Below are 17,930 nucleotides of genomic sequence, written 5' to 3'. Positions count from 1 at the left end.
CTACCCACAACACCCAACTCCCTTAATTTAGCAACAATTGTACTCCTGATGTCTGTCTTAGTAGCCTTCTTAAGAACCTGAATACGGTAGTGTGCAGCAATCGCCAATAAATCATCCTTCCGGCATTTCTCAATGTCTTCCAAATTAGGAGCAGCAACAAACGCCTGCAAAGTAAAAGCTGCGGCTGCCATACCGCTAGTTTACATACACAGTTCCAGTTCCACTAACCGACTTTTAGATAACTCAGAAAGGTATATCCAGAGCAACTTTATCCCCATAAGTCCCAAAGAAAGGAATCCCCGACGAGCCCCCATATGTTATGACCCCACAATGTCATGGGTCTAGGTTTGGGGTAGTACAATGTACGTAGTGGACAAGATGGAATTAAATAAGAACGCGAAAAAAAATAACTCTTTACTGCAGAGTGCTAATGAGTACAAGAGCCTTTTTACGCAGCAAAACACTTAACAGACACATACGTACAAAAATACGATTAACCATAAACAGAGGTGGGCAGTAACAAAGTACATTTACTTAAGTACTGTACTTAAGTACAGTTCTTGAGTATTTGTACTTTACTTAAGTTGATTTTTTTTAAATACTTATGACTTTCACTTTACTACAGTTGAATAACAAATACAGTACTTATCACTCCACTACATTTCTGTCCAGCTCTCGTTACTCGTTACTTCCACACACAACTCTCCTCCCCTCCCCCGATAGTATTTTCACAGGTGACAGCCTATCAGCAATCAAGGATGTGTCTGTGAGGTGTAAAATCAAGTTTGGTGTCGCTAGTCGTTCTTTTCCTAAATAACAGCAACATGAGCGGAGACGGCGGTGATGGAGCATGCCAGGGTTGCCAACTTTTCAAGATCGCTTGGAGGGAGCCTGGACTTGGTGGCGAGTGTAAATTGTTGATCGGGGGGTGGCGAACGTTACCGGGGCGGTGAAAAATGGACACAAATTAAGTATTATATCGCGATCGCCGGTGGTTGATAGATATAGATCAGTGGTAAATAAACTACTTTTTTTTTTCGGCGTGAGATATCGGAACTGGGGCGTGAGAGCGTGTGAAAACGGTCAAATGCGTGTGTCTCACGCTCAATGCGTGAGAGCTGGCAACCCTGGCATGCTCTTTTGCACCCATGGCCGTATCTCGACAAAATGTTCCAGTTTTCTGAACGGATGAATCATTCCTATCGTTTTAAATGCATGCTTTGTTTGCCAAAAACAAACTATATCACTGCATACCAAAATTCACCGTCCCACCTGAGGAAGTTTATTACGGTATGCAGCCTAAATGTTTTGTTAAGTGACTATGTAGTCAGAGGAGCTTTGCAGTAAGGCTAGTGAAATGACTTTGCCTGCTCACTCCACTGCTAGGTCTGCTAGGATCACTATAAATAATGTTAACATTATATTGGCAAGTAATTCAAACTACGGAAACATCAATAAGGGAAACCGTGTGGGTTAATCGAATCTTGTCAAATAATGTTTCCATTCTAATGTCACTGTAGAATTAATGTCAATAATTCTAATGTGGCTGTGATTTCTAGTTTGAAAAGAGTTTGTTAGCATGTTGGGTGGCATGGAGTTGGTGGGCTTTAGCCATACTGCAAAAGGTTGTAGCAAGGTTAGACTACCAAGATGCCACACTGCTAATTTTACTTTGTCTTTGTTTATACTGACTGTAGCATAATGTTGTATTGGATGACTGAATACCTAACTAGCAAAGAGAGAAAACCGTCATTTTATTATTGACTTTTAATATGGTAACATAATTTGCTTAAACATGTTAGGCTAGGCTAATCAGTGAATTGCGGTTTTAGAAAATGTTTTTGTTCCTTAAACTAAAGTGTAGGTTAAACTTTTCTGCTACCACTACCTGAATGATGTACATCATTGGAATATGCCTTATGGATTATTATCAAAGACTGTATGAATATTATGCCCAAAGAGGATTTGGTAGGATGTATAATACTTTTAAACTATAACTTTTTTACAAATGTGACGGAAGGTGTACTTTAATACTTAAGTATTTTTAAAAGCAAGTACTTCAGTACTTTCACTTAAGTAAGATTTTGAACATGCAACTTTCACTTGTATCGGAGTAGCATTTGACCAGTGGTATCTGTACTTTGACTCAAGTAATGAAATTGAGTACTTCGTCCGCCTCTGACCATAAACCAACCAACCAAGGAAAGGAGCAGTAGACGGCACCAAAGAAATGAAACAAACAAAATATACTACACTAAGGTAACAAAGCAAGACTCACACCTTACTAACAGAAATAAAGAAAATATATCTACTGCTCTAACTAATCTCAACAAAAATACATACACGGTGCCCGCCTCTATACTGGTGTTTCTAACAAGACATACCTGCGTGAGTGTTTATATGAGTGCGCACATGCTGCTATGCTCTTACTCCATGGTGGCGATTTTCACAACTCTAATCATGACAATACATGACAAAGGCCATCACACAAACCCTCATCTCTCACATGAGAATCATGAGCTACAGTTTCTCAAAGGTCTCACACACACAACCGTAAAGGCATAAATGCTCGTGTCGCCTCCCAGCGACTCCCAGCAACTCCGTCATGCAGATTATGTGTCACGGTGACGGCTCCGGACCCTTCCCTGTGGGTGTGTCGGTACATTGTCTGCGTGTCGTTAGGTCCATGTTTGTACTTCCGTGGGCGTGGGTTGTCTGTGAGCGTGTTCGTTTGTTACACCTGTGCCTTGTCTCGAGATCACGAGGGTGTGTGTTAGTCTGCTATATAATGTGCGTTCGCGCAATGTCGTGTGCTCGTCTTTGTCTTGGTTTGCACGTCGTGTGTGTGTGTATGTTAAACGTGCTAATAAAAGCAAGTAACGTTGGCTACTGCAGACGGGATCCGTGTCTCATCCTTCCGCCCACTCCCAGCGTTACAGAAAGACGAGCCTACAACGAGACACAATGCCAGGCTACAAGGCGAAGCCCAAAAAAGGGAAGAAGCCCAGCAAGCGGCACCACCGCTCTTCTTCCTCCCCCCCGCGCCGCGAAGCCCCGCCAACTTTGGCGCAGCTCGAGCTGGACCCGGTCTGTGCGTCCCTGCTACGACAGGCAAGGGTGCACCACAACCCCGAAGCGGCGGAGAAGCTCCGCCAGGAGGCGGTGCAACTTTGGGTGAAGTACCACCCCCCTTCGTCCAGAGAGCTTTCACCCCTGCGGGTGAGCTCCTTTGCGCTCGGCGGTGTGGAGAAGATCCCAGAGAACGAGTTTGGAGAGGGGGATTCCGAGGCAGAGGACTCGGACGAGGAGGAGGGCTACCCTCCGTCGGTGGGCGAAGCGTCCACTGTGGACTACTGTGGAGGAGTGGACCCGGCTCCCTCGGTCTGCTCCGCCCCCACGGTGGACTATGGGGAAGGCGAGGAGGAGGGGCTGGACTACCCTCCATCCGTTGGCTCTGCTTCGGCAGACGATCTTAGTGAGGGCGAAGGGGACTATCCACCCTCCTTATATTCCGCTCCCACCGTCTACTACGGAGAAGACGAGGAAGAGCGCTACCCTCCGTCCGTGTACTCGGGTGTTTCCGAGGGCACGGACAGCGATCCCGGCACTGAGGAGGAGGGCAGTCCGTCCCTATCTGAGCGTTCTGCCGGGACCGTCAAGGGGGGGAACCGCTCAGAGGGAGGCGCTTCCTCTTATCGCTCCGAGGGGAGCGCGATGGACTGCTCCCGGGGTGGCAGCCTGGAGCTGCCCATGAGCTGGAGCCAGGGCAGCGAGGCGGCGACCGAGATGGAGGTGGACGCTCCCGCTGTCTACTCCAGAGAGTGGTCGCGAGGCGAAGCGGGTGTATCGAGTGGCCAGTCGGACGAGGAGTCAGACCAAGGCACGGCACCAGGCGCGTCAGCCCAGCGCGCGGCACCAGGCGCGTCAGCCCAGCGCGCGGCACCAGGCGCGTCAGCCCAGCGCGCGGCACCAGGCGCGTCAGCCCAGCGCGCGGCACCAGGCGCGTCAGCCCAGCGCGCGGCACCAGGCGCGTCAGCCCAACGCGCTGCACCAGGCGCGTCCGCCAACCATACTGCACTGGGAGGAGGCTTCGCGGCAAATGCGGGAGGGGTCCCGTTCGCTGCAGCGCCTGCAGCTCCCGTGCTCTCTCCTCTCATCGCCCTACTCATGGCGCGTAGCTTGGCGCCTGTTTCATGTCCGTCTGTCCCTGTTTTCGTGTTTGTTCCCGTATGTTTGCCTAATCCCCTTTTCCCATTCGTGCCCATGTTTGTGCAAGTACCTGTATGTGTATTCGTGACTGTACCGTTTTGTATATCTAACGTGTTTTCCCCTGTCCTCCCAGGGAGGGTGTACTAGAGCCGTTCGTGGCGGCTCCCGCCGTCGGGGGTGACGGCTCTCGGAGGCTCAGGGTCCCTGGGCTCCGGACCTGCCCGTTGGTGCTGGTTCGGGGCTTTCCAGCTGCGCGGGACGCTCCGGGAGTAGCGAGCCCCTGGCGGAGGGTTCTGTCACGGTGACGGCTCCGGACCCTTCCCTGTGGGTGTGTCGTTACGTTGTCTGCGTGTCGTTAGGTCCATGTTTGTAGTTCCGTGGGCGTGGGTTGTCTGTGAGCGTGTTCGTTTGTTACACCTGTGCCTTGTCTCGAGATCACGAGGGTGTGTGTTAGTCTGCTATATAATGTGCGTTCGCGCAATGTTGTGTGCTCGTCTTTGTCTTGGTTTGCACGTCGTGTGTGTGTGTATGTTAAACGTGCTAATAAAAGCAAGTAACGTTGGCTACTGCAGACTGGATCCGTGTCTCATCCTTCCGCCCACTCCCAGCGTCACATTATGAAGCCGAAGATTCGCCCCCTCATCCAAATTGCGATTTTCAATTGGTCAACAGAATCCATCCGTAATGAGGCAATTCACCTGTTAAACCAAAATTAACCAAAAGAGAAAACAACCTCCCCAAAATCCACAGTACACGTAACACCAAGCCATACATCAACTCAAAGTGTTGGATGCAGTGGTATAAATAGCAGTGGAGGTACATTCTCTGGAGTGACGAATCGTGCTTCTCCATCTGAAAATCTGATGGACGAGTCTGGGTTTGGCGGTTGCCAGGAGAATGGTACTTGTTTGACTGCATGGTGCCAAGTGACTGCATGGTGTCTAGTTTGGTTGAGGGGGATTTTGGTGTGGGGTTGTTATTCAGGAGCTGGACTTGGCCCCTTAGTTCCAGTGAAAGGAATTCTGAATGCTTTAGCATACAAAGACATTTTGTATAATTTCATGCTCCCAATTTTGTGGGAACAGTTTGGAGCTGGCTCCTTCCTCTTCCAACATGACTGTTCACAAGTGCACAAAGCAAGGGACATTGTCACGTATGGCTACGCCCCCTCTCCTAGCTGTCACTCTGGGTTCCATCGTGTCTGTGTTCCTTGCCTGTTTATCCCGCCCTGCTCGTTTGTCTCCGTGATTCCTCGTTTGTTACCACGCCCCTGTGTTATTGCTATCACCTGTCCCTTGTTTCAGTTCAGTGTTATAAGTCCCGGTCATTCCCCAGTCTGGTTATCGGTGGTTTTGTTCTTTCTGTTGGTTTGTGCTCTATTCATCCTGTCGGTTTGTGCTGTTAGCCTGTTGTCATTCCCAGTCGTGAGTTTACGCTTTATGTTTTCAGTTTTCCTTGTTTCTTGCCTGTTCCGTGTTTTCCTCGTCGTGTTTAAGGTCCCTGTCTGATAATGCCCGTGTACTTTACATATTCTGGCTGCCCTCCCGGTTTGACCCACGCCTGTCCATTCGACCACGGTTTTGGTATTCCCTTTAATAAATCTCGCTCTCCTCAGCGTTTATGTCCGTCTCCTCGCTCCGCAGCGCGAGCTACGTTACAGACAAATACATGGATGGCAGAGTTTAGGCAAGGCAAGGCAAGGCAAGTTTATTTATATAGCACCTTTCATACACAATGGTCATTCAAAGTGCTTTACAAATGAAAAGAAAACACAGAAAAATGTAAAACAATAGATTTAAGAAATTAATCACATATATAAAGAAAAATATATAATAAAATAACATAGAATGTAAAAAGTACAGTAAATAAAATAATAAAAAGTAAATAAGATCTAAAGGGGGGAGCAAAGATAAGAACAGTAAAAATAAAATGTTAGACTTAAACATAAAAAAAGAAACAAACACAATAAAATCTAAAATAGGAAGCATGATTAAAACAGTAGATTTAAAGTAAGTTAAATTAATGAAGATAAAAGTGCTGTTACAGAGTAAAGGTAATTAAACTGAGCTGAAGGCCTGCTCAAACATGAAGGTTTTCAGTCTGGATTTAAAGGTATCTAGTGTTGGGGCTCTTCTAATGCTCTCTGACAACCGGTTCCATTTCTGAACGGCGTAGTAGCTAAACGCCGCCTCTCCATGTTTAGTTTTTACCTTAGGCTGCACTAACTGACCAGTTCCTAATGATCTGAGAGTTCTGCTCGGCTCATATTGTTGGAGCACATCCAATAAATATACTGGTCCTACACCATTAAGACATTTATAGACCAGTAATAGTACCTTAAAGTCTATCCTGTAACATACGGGTATCCAGTGTAAGGATTTAAGGATGGGAGTGATGTGCTCCCTTCTTTTACTCCTAGTGAGAACTCTGGCAGCTGCATTTTGAATCAGCTTTAATTGTCTTTTTTGGGAGTCCAGATAGGAGCCCATTACAGTAATCAATCCTACTAGAAACAAAGGCGTGTATGAGTTTCTCCAGGTCTGCTTTAGCCATACAATCTCTGATTTTGTTGATGTTTTTGAGGTGATAGAAAGCTGATTTGGTGACATCTTTGACATGACTGCTAAAGGTGAGATCAGAGTCCATTAGTACACCAAGGTTACGTACTAGTTCTTTATCAATCAATCAATCAAATTTTATTTATATAGCGCTTTTTACAACAGTTGTTGTCACAAAGCAGCTTTACAAGTGCCGAGTCCTAGCCCCCAGTGAGCAAGCCAAGGGTGACAGTGGCAAGGAAAAACTCCCTAGTTTTTTTTGCATGAGGAAGAAACCTTGAGAGGAACCAAGACTCAGGGGGGGAACCCATCCTCCTCTGGCCGACATCGGTCACCATGACAACAACAACAACAATTTAGACAGAAAGAAGAGAAAGAAAAGGAAAAATATGTAATAATGTCAATCATGATGTATGCATCCGGTTAGGCAGGAGGTGGCTGGCTCAGGATGGATCGCTGGTCTCCTCATCTCATTATTCCTCAAGCCGGCGGGCAGCCATGTGGAGAAATGAAACAGGGAAAATTAGCTCTGTATGAGGACATATACAGGACAGGTAAAATTATAAACATTTCCGGAGTGTGGCAGCAACTCCGGCATTTAGTTAAATTATTACAGCCTAGCTAAAAAGGCAGAACCAGAAGGTAACATAGGCTTGGGGGCATTCTGAGACAATGGCATCCGTCCACTGCACTGTCAACAAACTTGAGTGACCACGAGCAGTGACAGGACGACAGCACCAGCGCCCCAGTCTACCATAAAACCCTTCGTCTATGAACCCCTGGATCTGTACTTTTATCTAAGGGGGGATATTAATTATCAAACGCTAAACTAAATAAGTGGGTTTTCAACCTAGACTTAAATATTGTGACTGTGTCGGAGTCCCGGACGCATTTAGGAAGATTATTCCAAAGCTGGGGGGCCTTACAAGAAAAGGCTCTTCCCCCTGCTGTTACCTTATTAAATTTTGGAACTAATAAAAGACCAGCACCCTGTGATCTTAGTGGGCGTGGGGGTTCGTAATAGGAAATAAGTTCCTGAAGGTACTCAGGAGCAAGCCCGTGCAATGCTTTATAAATGCTTTAGATTTTAGGCCTCTCGAATCTAGATAGGCAGCTAGTCTGTGTCTTTCATTGCTGTTCCCAAATAAAATAATCTCCGTTTTATCTTTATTTAACTGCAGAAAGTTGTGTTTCATCCACTTGTTTATGTGCTCAAGGCATTTACACAGTGAGTCTAGGGGACTGTAGTCGTTTGGGCAGAGAGCCATGTATATCTGAGTGTCATCTGCATAGCTGTGGTAAGATATCCCATAAGTATGCATGATTTCACCCAGAGGAATCATATATAAATTAAATAAGAGTGGCCCAAGAATTGAACCCTGGGGTACACCACAGGTCACTGGCACAGTCTCAGAAACATTACCCTCCATTTCCACAAAGAAGTTCCTTCCTTTAAGGTATGAACTGAACCATTTTAGGACAGTTCCTGAGAGTCCAACCCAGTTTTCAAGTCTATTTATGAGAATTTTGTGGTCAATGGTGTCAAAGGCAGCGCTGAGTGGATGAACTTGACTGGCCTGACCTCAACCAGATAGAACACCTTTGGGATGAATTAGAATAGAGACTGAGAGCCAGGCCTTCTCATCCAACATGTATGTGACTTCACAAATACGCTTCTGGAAGAATGGTCAAAAATCACCATAAACATACTCCTAAACCCTGTGTAGAGCCTTCCCAGAAGAGTTGAAGATGTTTTAACTGCAACGGGTGGACCAACGTTATGCTGAACCTTATGGATTAGGAATGGGATTTCACTTAAGCTCATATGTGAGTGAAGGAAGGTGAGCGAATACTCTTGGCATTATAGTGTATATGTAACCTGGAGTGATAGAGGCAGACACATGATGAGGAGTGGGATTTATTAAGGGCAAATCCAATAATGTGATCATTAGAATAGTCTAGGGTCTGTTTTACAATATGTAGAGATCCAAAAGACATAATGTAAAACAAAGACACTGAACAGAAACATAACAATGCACAAGGGATGACAACAGGCTAGGAAGGACAATAACCAGCAACTGAATTGAGGACACAAGGTTTAAATAAACTAGCTATTAGGAAACTAGACACATGTGAAATCAAATCTTGTGCATTATCTTCATACAGGACCCAGCTCACTCACTTTGTATCAGAAACCACATCATAATAAGAGTTTATTGTAATTTGCACAGTAGGAAACAGGTTTCCACGTACAATGAAATCCTTTCTTTGTTCTTCACCAATAATACTAGATAGAAGTTTAAAAAGACCACAAAATACAATACACAAGAATGATAAATGAAATACATATTAAGGTAAAGTGCTATTAAATCTCCAATGAAATTTACAGCAGCATGTACAAAATTTACAGCAATGGATGATGGGGATGTTATGTACAGGCAGGAACATGACTATAATTTGCAAGAATGATGCAATTGTGAACGTTGGATGCAGTAAAGTGAGTAGGTGCTGTAGTGAGGTCATAATTGCAGTGTAACCATAGATTTAAACACCTTTTTTCAGCGGTAGATTCAGGAGTCTGATGGCAATGGAGAAGAAAGAATTCTTTAGTCTAGTGGTTTTGCATGTCACACTTCTGTACCTCCGGCCTGAGGGCATAAGTGTTAACACCGTGCTGAGGGTGGGTGGAGTCTTTTACACGGAGCAAGCTCTCCTGTGTTGGTAGAGGCTCTGCAGAGAGAGCAGTGGAGTTCTGGTGATCTTCTCAGCAGTCTTCACCACTCTCTGTAGGCATTTATGGTCATGCTGCCATACCACACAGTGATGCATCTGGTTAGGAGGCTCTCAATGGTTCAGCTGTAGAAGTTGCTGAGTATTTTGAGAGACATCCCAAACTTCCTCAATCTCGTCAGGAAGTACAACTACTGTTGAACCTTTTTGACCAGCGGCATGATATTCAATGTCCATGTAAATTCCTTGCTGAAATGAACACGCAAGTATTTAAAGCTTCTCACCCTCTCCACTTCAAGCTCCCGGATGAACAGTTGCTAATGAGGTCACTTCTCCTTCCTCATGTCCACTATAAGCTGTGCCGAGGATGAGGTTGTTGTCATCACACCATGACACCAGCCTGGTCATCTCACTGCTGTAGGTCGCGTCATCTCCACCATTGATGCGTCCTATCACTGTGGTGTCATCGGCAGTGTTGGGAACGTTACTTTTAAAAAAGTAATTAGTTATAGTTACTCACTACTTGTTCAAAAAAGTAACTGAGTTATAACTGAATTACTCTATAATAAAAGTAACTCGTTACCAGGAAAAGTAACTATTTGCATTACAGTAAAAAATGGTTATATGCCAATGAATAAGGATTTTTTGAAAAAGCAGTTTTCATAGTCAGTTGAAATGAGTAGATCAGAAAGGTGTTTAACTTTTGATATTTATTACACATCCACAGACCTAGGTTAACATAGGTTAACATAGGATAACATAGGTTATCTGTTTTTTGTGTATGAAGTGTTAAGCCCATTTTTTCAAGTTGCTACTTGTTTGTACATACAGAACACTTGTATTTGTGGTCTTTGACATCTTTGATTTGTAAATGATATATAAAAACAATTGATAATCAAACTTTGACGGCTTTCTTTCAAAACGCAATACTTGTACTTTTTACTTTTAGTACTTGAGTAATAAATTTTAGAATAAACTACTTGCAATACTTAAGTACAAAAAATGCTGAATACTTCTGTACTTCTACTTAAGTAAAGCTTTTAAAGAACACTTCAACTTCTACTCAAGTCAATTTTTTGATAGAGTACTTGTACTTTTACTCAAGTATGGGTCTCTAATACTTTATACAACACTGCGTGTAACAACACTGGCTCTGATTGGCTACCATAACGCTGCCTTAGCCCATCGCTTACTGACTTGTTAAGTTAAACTGTGACCTATCAAGATCTGTTACTCCTCACTAGCCTGGGCAGGTGTCCGCTCGGATTACTGTTAGTATATCAATATATAGTAACGCACCGTTTTAATGACCAGTAACGTCAACGGCGTTGTAACGACAGGAAAAGTAATTAATTAATTATTGTATCCCGTTACTGAAAAAATGATGCCGTTACCTAACGCCGTTATTTTTAACGGCGTTATTCGCAACACTGGTCATCGGTGAACTTCAGGATGATGTTGTCCTTATGGTAGGCGACACAGTCATGGGTGAAAAGGATGTAGAGGATGGGGCTGAGGACACATCCCTGTGGGGTGCCGGTGTAGGTGGTGATGCAGGCTGAGGTTCTGTTGCCAATCCTGACACACTGAGGCCTGTCAGTCAGGAAAAACAGCAGAGGGTGTTGTGTAATAGCGTCCGAGGTTGACCTGTTGAGGCGGTAGGTATACTGTTGGGGGTCCAAGGTGACTGGTTTGCTGTGCTAGACCAGCACCACTCTCTCAAAGCACTTCACAATGATCGTAAGAGCTACTGGGCTGTAGTCATTCAGGCAGTAGGCACGTTGATTTGATTATTGTATGCTTTACTGGTTTGTATGCTTTCTCTCTCTCACACTCTAGTAGAGAATGGGGAATGTGAACACCCTTTGTAAGTTGAAGGGTTGACATTCATGAATGTAGCCTGCCTATAGATAAGGACGCCTTGTACCTGCATGATAGCACATATGGTGGACCAGATGAACAAGGCGGCTTTGGCTTGATGACCCTGGAGGAGAGGAGTGGTACCTCACCTCATCCCTCACCTCATTGATGCCACCAATGAGGCCTAACGTCCATATTGTCACTGAATGATGACGTAATCACGTAGCAAAATAGTATAAGATCCATGGTCTGATGATAGTGACGGTGGTGGGGAGGGCTGTTGTGAGGGCTGGGTGCTGGAGGTATAAACAGGTGTAGAAGCTGTTGAGGGCATTCTTTAGACTGTCTGTGGGGCTGATGGGGCAGATGGTGCTGGTGGTGGTCATGTACTCCATGATGAGCTCCAACAGTCAACTGCGGAGTAGAAGCCCTCCAGCTTCTCTCAGTATTGCTTTTTGGCTGCTGTCATGGCTTTTCTCAGTTCATATTTCTCCAACTTTGTACATCTCTATTATTATTTAATAGTAATTTATTTTTAAAACACACAATCTTAACATCTTCATGTTCTCATCCAGTTTCCTGCTGGACATACAAGAGGTTGTACATTTCTTATATATTTGTAACTTCTGTATTTGTAACGTAATACAAGCGAACGATTCAAATAAATCCCCATCCTCTTGGTCAGCTAACGAGCTGTCAGAATGCTAATGGGAATATTGATAGGCTATTGATAAAAAGTAGGTGTGTCCAAAATTTAAAGCAACCAATTAAAGAGCTTCTCCAGATTATGTGCTTGCCAAAAGTTTAAGGACCTACATAGACTTAAACCTTTGTCTGGTGCTTCATTATTTTAGATTTTTAATGTTCATATTTGTGTGAATATGTTTAAACATCATTCATCATTATGTTCTTGTCAGAAACACACGGCCCTCTGGTATTTAAGATGGAAGTTCCACTTCCTGCTTGTGAACTATTGCTGACTCATGATGCATACCAAGTGCTCTCATTGCCTTGTTTACTGTCTGTGCTCTGACCTCTGCTTCTCTTGTAGACCTCGTTCCCAGCGTAGCCCTCCTGTACCTCCTAGTCTCTGTTCTCTTGGCGTGACCCTGGACTGGCCCAACATCCCACTAAACACTCCAGTGTTCAGCACAGTTGTTTATATTTGTTGCTATGTTTGTTTATGTTTGTTGTATATTCAATAAAAGCTGCATTAATCTGCATTTGGATTTTTCTCTGCCAGGTCAATACATTACAGTTCATCCAAAATTCCTCATTGCCCTAAACATGATTCTAGTAAAGACAGGACAGAAATGCGAGAAGAGGGGAAAAAACTCTTAGTTTTAAATTGAGTTTGCCTAATCTCCAAAGCAACACTAAAGTATAGTTGGTTTGGTTTTGTGCCTACACTAAAGGAGAGCAGAGGAGACGAGTCTTGGCATGTGGAGCATGTGTGTGTAGCACTGTGTGCATTAATGACATCACAATGAGCAGTGGGAGAGAAAGTGAAAGACATGCCTGGCAACTAATATTAGGTGTAAATTAAAAAAAAATATGTAAAATATGATTGTTATTGAACAGTGGCGTGTACACATAGACATCAGGTGGTGCTAAAGCTAAAGCACCACCAACTCCGCCCTTTATCAACGAAAGTGCCCTTTTGAAACTTCGTTATTATTATTATTATTATTACTATTATTATTTTTATCATTTTACTGAGGTCGGTTTGAAATGATCTTTTGAAAACCTGAGCGATTAAAAACAATGCCCTGAAATGAGACACCACCTCGCACACACCCGACCTCTCTCTTCGTCACACCAGATGCGCAGCAGTTCAGTTAATCGAGTGGAAGGAAGCGTCTTCAGCACAGCACACACGGTCACAGATAGACTTCTTCTCCCGTGCCCCACCAGCCAGGTCACATACACATCAAGTACAATCCTACCGTTTGCCCTCTAAGCCCAAAGTGAAATCATTTTCTTGTGCTGTAAAATGTCTCATACAGCACCAAACTACTAAGCATTTTTAGCCGACTGGTCACCTGATAAACTAGTCGCACTAGCCCAAATCAATGATAGATAACGTGAGGACGACCACATACAAATAAGGTAGAGTTTGCAAATCTATTTGTTAAGCTGAACGTTTTCTGTTGTATAGGTTTTGCTAGGCAACATAAATTAACATATTCGTTTGTGAAAGAAGAAACGGGAAGTTCCCCATTACCTGTGAAAAATGCCCATCTGCATTCGTGTAATGACAACACTCAGCAGCCTATAACTCCTTCTCCTACTTTTTGGTCTTTTTACTGTCTTAATTGTAGGCCTATATTGATTTACTAATTGCAAAATATATGCAACAAGGCCTGCAGACAGTGGAGGGTAAACAGAAGTTAACTGAAGGACTTAACAATGACTGTATATAGTTAATATTGGATATGGATTTTATCAGTTGGCGGTGTAACTTTTTCCATTGAAAACTCGTGTTTAGAAAATGTTACAAATAAAAGTAAAATTTCATTCAACATACACTTGTAATTTTTTTTATAATGAAGTGTTCCACATGTGCTAAAAAGTGCCCTCTCCACCCCCCCCCCCCCCCCCCCGAGCACTTGCCCCCCGAAATGTCTGTGCACGCCACTGTTATTGAATTATTACTTGAATTATTAGATAGACTTAAAGAATATATGGAAGTCAATGGACAAAAGTGAGTAATGTTTGGGGGTTGTAACTATAAAGGAGATATGTGTACAAACATCACTTCTAAAAATTTTGATTTGTAACATTTATACAGACAAGTGAACACATCAAATAATGTACCTACGTGCTCATGTCCTCATACCATGTTTCAGTGGGCAACCACAAGTGTCTAAACAGACTATATTAGGCAGTCCCTCCCTCTGGTATACTCAGGTACTGGTATTTAAAAGAAGGAGTATCACTTGGTCTGACTCTGACTCAAATATGTGGTGAGTTTTGATGTACTAAAATTAAGGCTCATTATACTGCATTTCTATATGAATGTCCATGTAATGAATATGTATCTAAAATACTTTGAACTGCAGTTATCTCAGATGATGGGGCACATGTGGAATTGCCTTTTGGGCTGGTGGCTGTGCTACTCTTTGTTCTCCGTGGTCACTGGTGAAGAACAACTGGTACTGGGGAGTCCAGAAGACTGCAAGAATGCTGACTTCGTCCCTGGGTACAACCTTGGAGCAGAGGGCTTTGACATCGTGAAGATGGAGCAGAAAGGTTCCTACGTTATTGACATGGAGAAGTGGGACACAGGGAACGGCAGTTGCATGCTGTGTACAAACAGATACTTAAACCAACAAAAGGAGAAGCTGCCAACTGCTGTGAAATTCTGGAGGACAATTTCAAAGTGTTCACAGAAGATTTCCAGCAAAATATATGAGTCAAGTGAAGCGCTTGTGAAGGATTCTACATCATCAGTCTCAAACAACTGGAAAGTTGGACTGGATGTACCATTCAAAGCAGGTGCATCGATAGGGGGCACACATTCCCGTGAGTCAACCAACGCTATGGCGAAGTCAAAGGAGGACAAATTCAGTTTCACTAAGCATGAAGTCAAATGCAGCTTTTACAGGTGAGACATTTTTATATTTTGTTGCAAAACCTTTCAATAAGAGATACATTTTCTATGTCTAAACTAAATATTTACATATTTAAAAATACTTTACAGCTATCACGTTGCATCTTCCCCCCCCACTGCATCAGGAGTTTCTTCAAGCTCTGAAGTCTCTTCTCCCAACATCTAATTCACACTCCTATCAAAGCTTAATCGACAAGTTTGGCACTCACTATACCACAGGAGTGGATCTGGGTGGGAAGATATCAGCAGTAACAGCTATTAGAGACTGTAAGGCTGCAATGAATGGCCTTACAGTCACAGCGGTTAAGGACTGTTTGGATGTGGATGCTTCAGGCACATATAAAGGTGTAACACTGAAAACAGAATTCTCTCACTGTCAGGAACTAAAGAAGAAAATGGGGATAAAAGAATCATTTAGCTCAATGTTTGATGACCGACAGACAGAGGTTTTAGGGGGGAACATCAACGATGATGACCTCCTTTTCTCCAGTACGTCTCAGGCAAATGCTCGAAAAATGTGGATGGAATCCTTGAAGACTATACCAGGTGTCGTGTCATACACACTTACACCTCTTCACTTACTGCTGGATGATAATAATCCTGCTAAAGGGGGACTGAAAAAGGCCATAGAAAATTATATAAGCAGAAATGCCTTAAACCAAGTTTGTTCTGAGTCTTGTAAGGTAGGGAAGAAGAACAGTGCTAGGGACCGCTGTGTGTGTGTTTGTGAAAAAAGCTCAAATATAATGTCCAACTGCTGTCCTGTTGAAAGAGGTCTTGCCACACTGAAGGTATTTAAACTTTATGCTAAAGGTTTATACGGAGATATCTTCACCAAAACTGATGGCAATGTAGAAGTCAAATATGGTAATCTAGTTCGTCGCACTGCAGTGATTGATAACAATGACAATCCTCGCTGGACAGAATCATTTGAGTTCGGCTCCATCAAGATATCTCAGACAAATAAGCTTACTTTTAAAGTGTATGATGAAGACACATACTGGAATAGGGACCTTCTTGGGACATGTGATTTTGATCTTAACAGTGGAAACGTGAGAGATGTGTGTACGTTTCGATATGGCAGCTTCTTTTTTTCCTATAGTGTAGAATGTGCTCCTAGTCTAAATGGTCCAAAGTGTGCAGATTACAGTCCTTCTCCAATGTCCTCCTCTCTGGCTGAGATATTCCACTCCAGAAATGGTATTCTGGCTAAAGATATGTGGAAGCTTGAAACAGCCAGAAATAACACAAAAACGCTTTATTTCAAGGGCCATTATGGTGGACAGGAGAGCAGGTTTTTGCAGCAGTTTGGCTAAACAACCAAGTTCAAATTTCTTCTGCCTCATGCAAACAATTATGAGTTGTGATGTAGCTTGATTTCATATTGGGGTTTTCATATTGTAATCATTGGTTACTTCCATTAAAGCATTCTCAAAGACAGACCTGAGTCATTGTCAATTACGGTAATTTTATTCATGCAAAATAAAATTTAAAATAGACTAACTGCATTATTCTGTATTTAGCAAATAACAACATCTTATGCATATTCTTGTACATACGTAACGCAGCACCCGCTGCGGACCGAGTAGACGGACACAAACACTGAGGAGAACGAGATTTAATAAGGGGAATTCCATATTTGTAGTCAAAAGGGCAGACAGGAGTCATAACAGGAGAGCCATCCGCATACGACAGATACATGGGCATGATGAACACAGGACGATAACGAAACAAGACAGGGTAACAAGAACAGAGAGTAAAACAATGGAGAATAACAAATACCAGAACGGAGAATCGTGAGGAACATCAATCCACAAAACACAAGGACTATAAATATGCAGGACTAAACTAGACACGGGTGGAGACACTGATGACACGGGCGTGGCAGACGGGGGGAAACCATGGAGACAGACACGCTGGGAACAACGCAGACACGAGGAGCAGGAACCCGAAGTGACAGCTAGAGAGGGGGGCGTAGCCCTACGTGACAGCTAGAGAGGGGGGTGTAGCCCTAAGTGACAGCTAGAGAGGGGGGCGTAGCCCTACGTGACAACATATTCTAAGTACTGCATCTAAAACACTTCTCACAAGAGAGTACACAAAAAAAGGTCAGTTGCTGATCTTGTAAGATATTCAAGCACATAGTAAAGTGTTGAAATATTAATCTAACTCCTGCTTTGATAGCCACAGCTAATACATCATGGTAACCAAAGTCCCTTGTACCTCTTGATCATGCTTAATTGACTTTGCAATGGATCCAGTGAAGATCTAACCCATAATCAGATTCGTGTCAGATCAGGTTCAGATCCACTCCAGCTGCAAACAATCATAGTGTTAATCTAGTGTTGTACATAATCTCAACATTAAAATCTATGAATAAATCTGACTGGGGTACCAACATAAAATGGTACTTTTAGTTAAAACTGTAAAGATATGACTTCCATTCAAAGCAATGTTATGTAATTTAGAAGCAATATGTAATTGAGAGACTGTTACATATTACATTTACAGCAATTACCTTTATAATCTCATGTGCAATTACACCACAAATCCAGTCAATGTATTTTATCTTATTGCATACTGCATGGAAAAACAATTTAAATGCTTATAAAATACTTATTACAGAAGACAATATATGTAAATAATAAAAATTCTCATCAATGTCATATCTTAGATGTGATGCGAGTAGTCTAAAATATTAGGGGTGACCTGCAGTAGTCGCTGATTCCACTATAGTCGACTATACCCCCTAGTCGACTATGAACATCATAGTCGAATGTACCATTCTAACTGCATGGGGGTGGCCGAGGATGCTGCTAAGCATTAGTTGTTACATGAAGTGTCTTTGTTTTCGTTATATATAGCCTTTTGTCAAATAAAATCATCCTAATTTCTGTTAATATTTTAAAATTTACTTGAACCTTTATTTATAATTTTTTTTTATATTTTCAGGCAGGCAT

General features: G+C 43.0%; 1 pseudogene; it reads left to right on the top strand.

Annotated features, from left to right (window-relative positions):
• Nucleotides 1-14,440: 14,440 nt before the first annotated feature.
• Nucleotides 14,441-16,286, top strand: LOC143499251 (perforin-1-like; annotated as a pseudogene).
• The last annotated feature ends 1,644 nt before the right edge of the window (nt 16,287-17,930 follow it).

This window comes from Brachyhypopomus gauderio, unplaced genomic scaffold (genome assembly GCF_052324685.1).
Source record: "Brachyhypopomus gauderio isolate BG-103 unplaced genomic scaffold, BGAUD_0.2 sc131, whole genome shotgun sequence".
NCBI classification, from domain to species: domain Eukaryota; kingdom Metazoa; phylum Chordata; class Actinopteri; order Gymnotiformes; family Hypopomidae; genus Brachyhypopomus; species Brachyhypopomus gauderio.
This window is presented reverse-complemented; position numbering and strand designations above follow the sequence as displayed.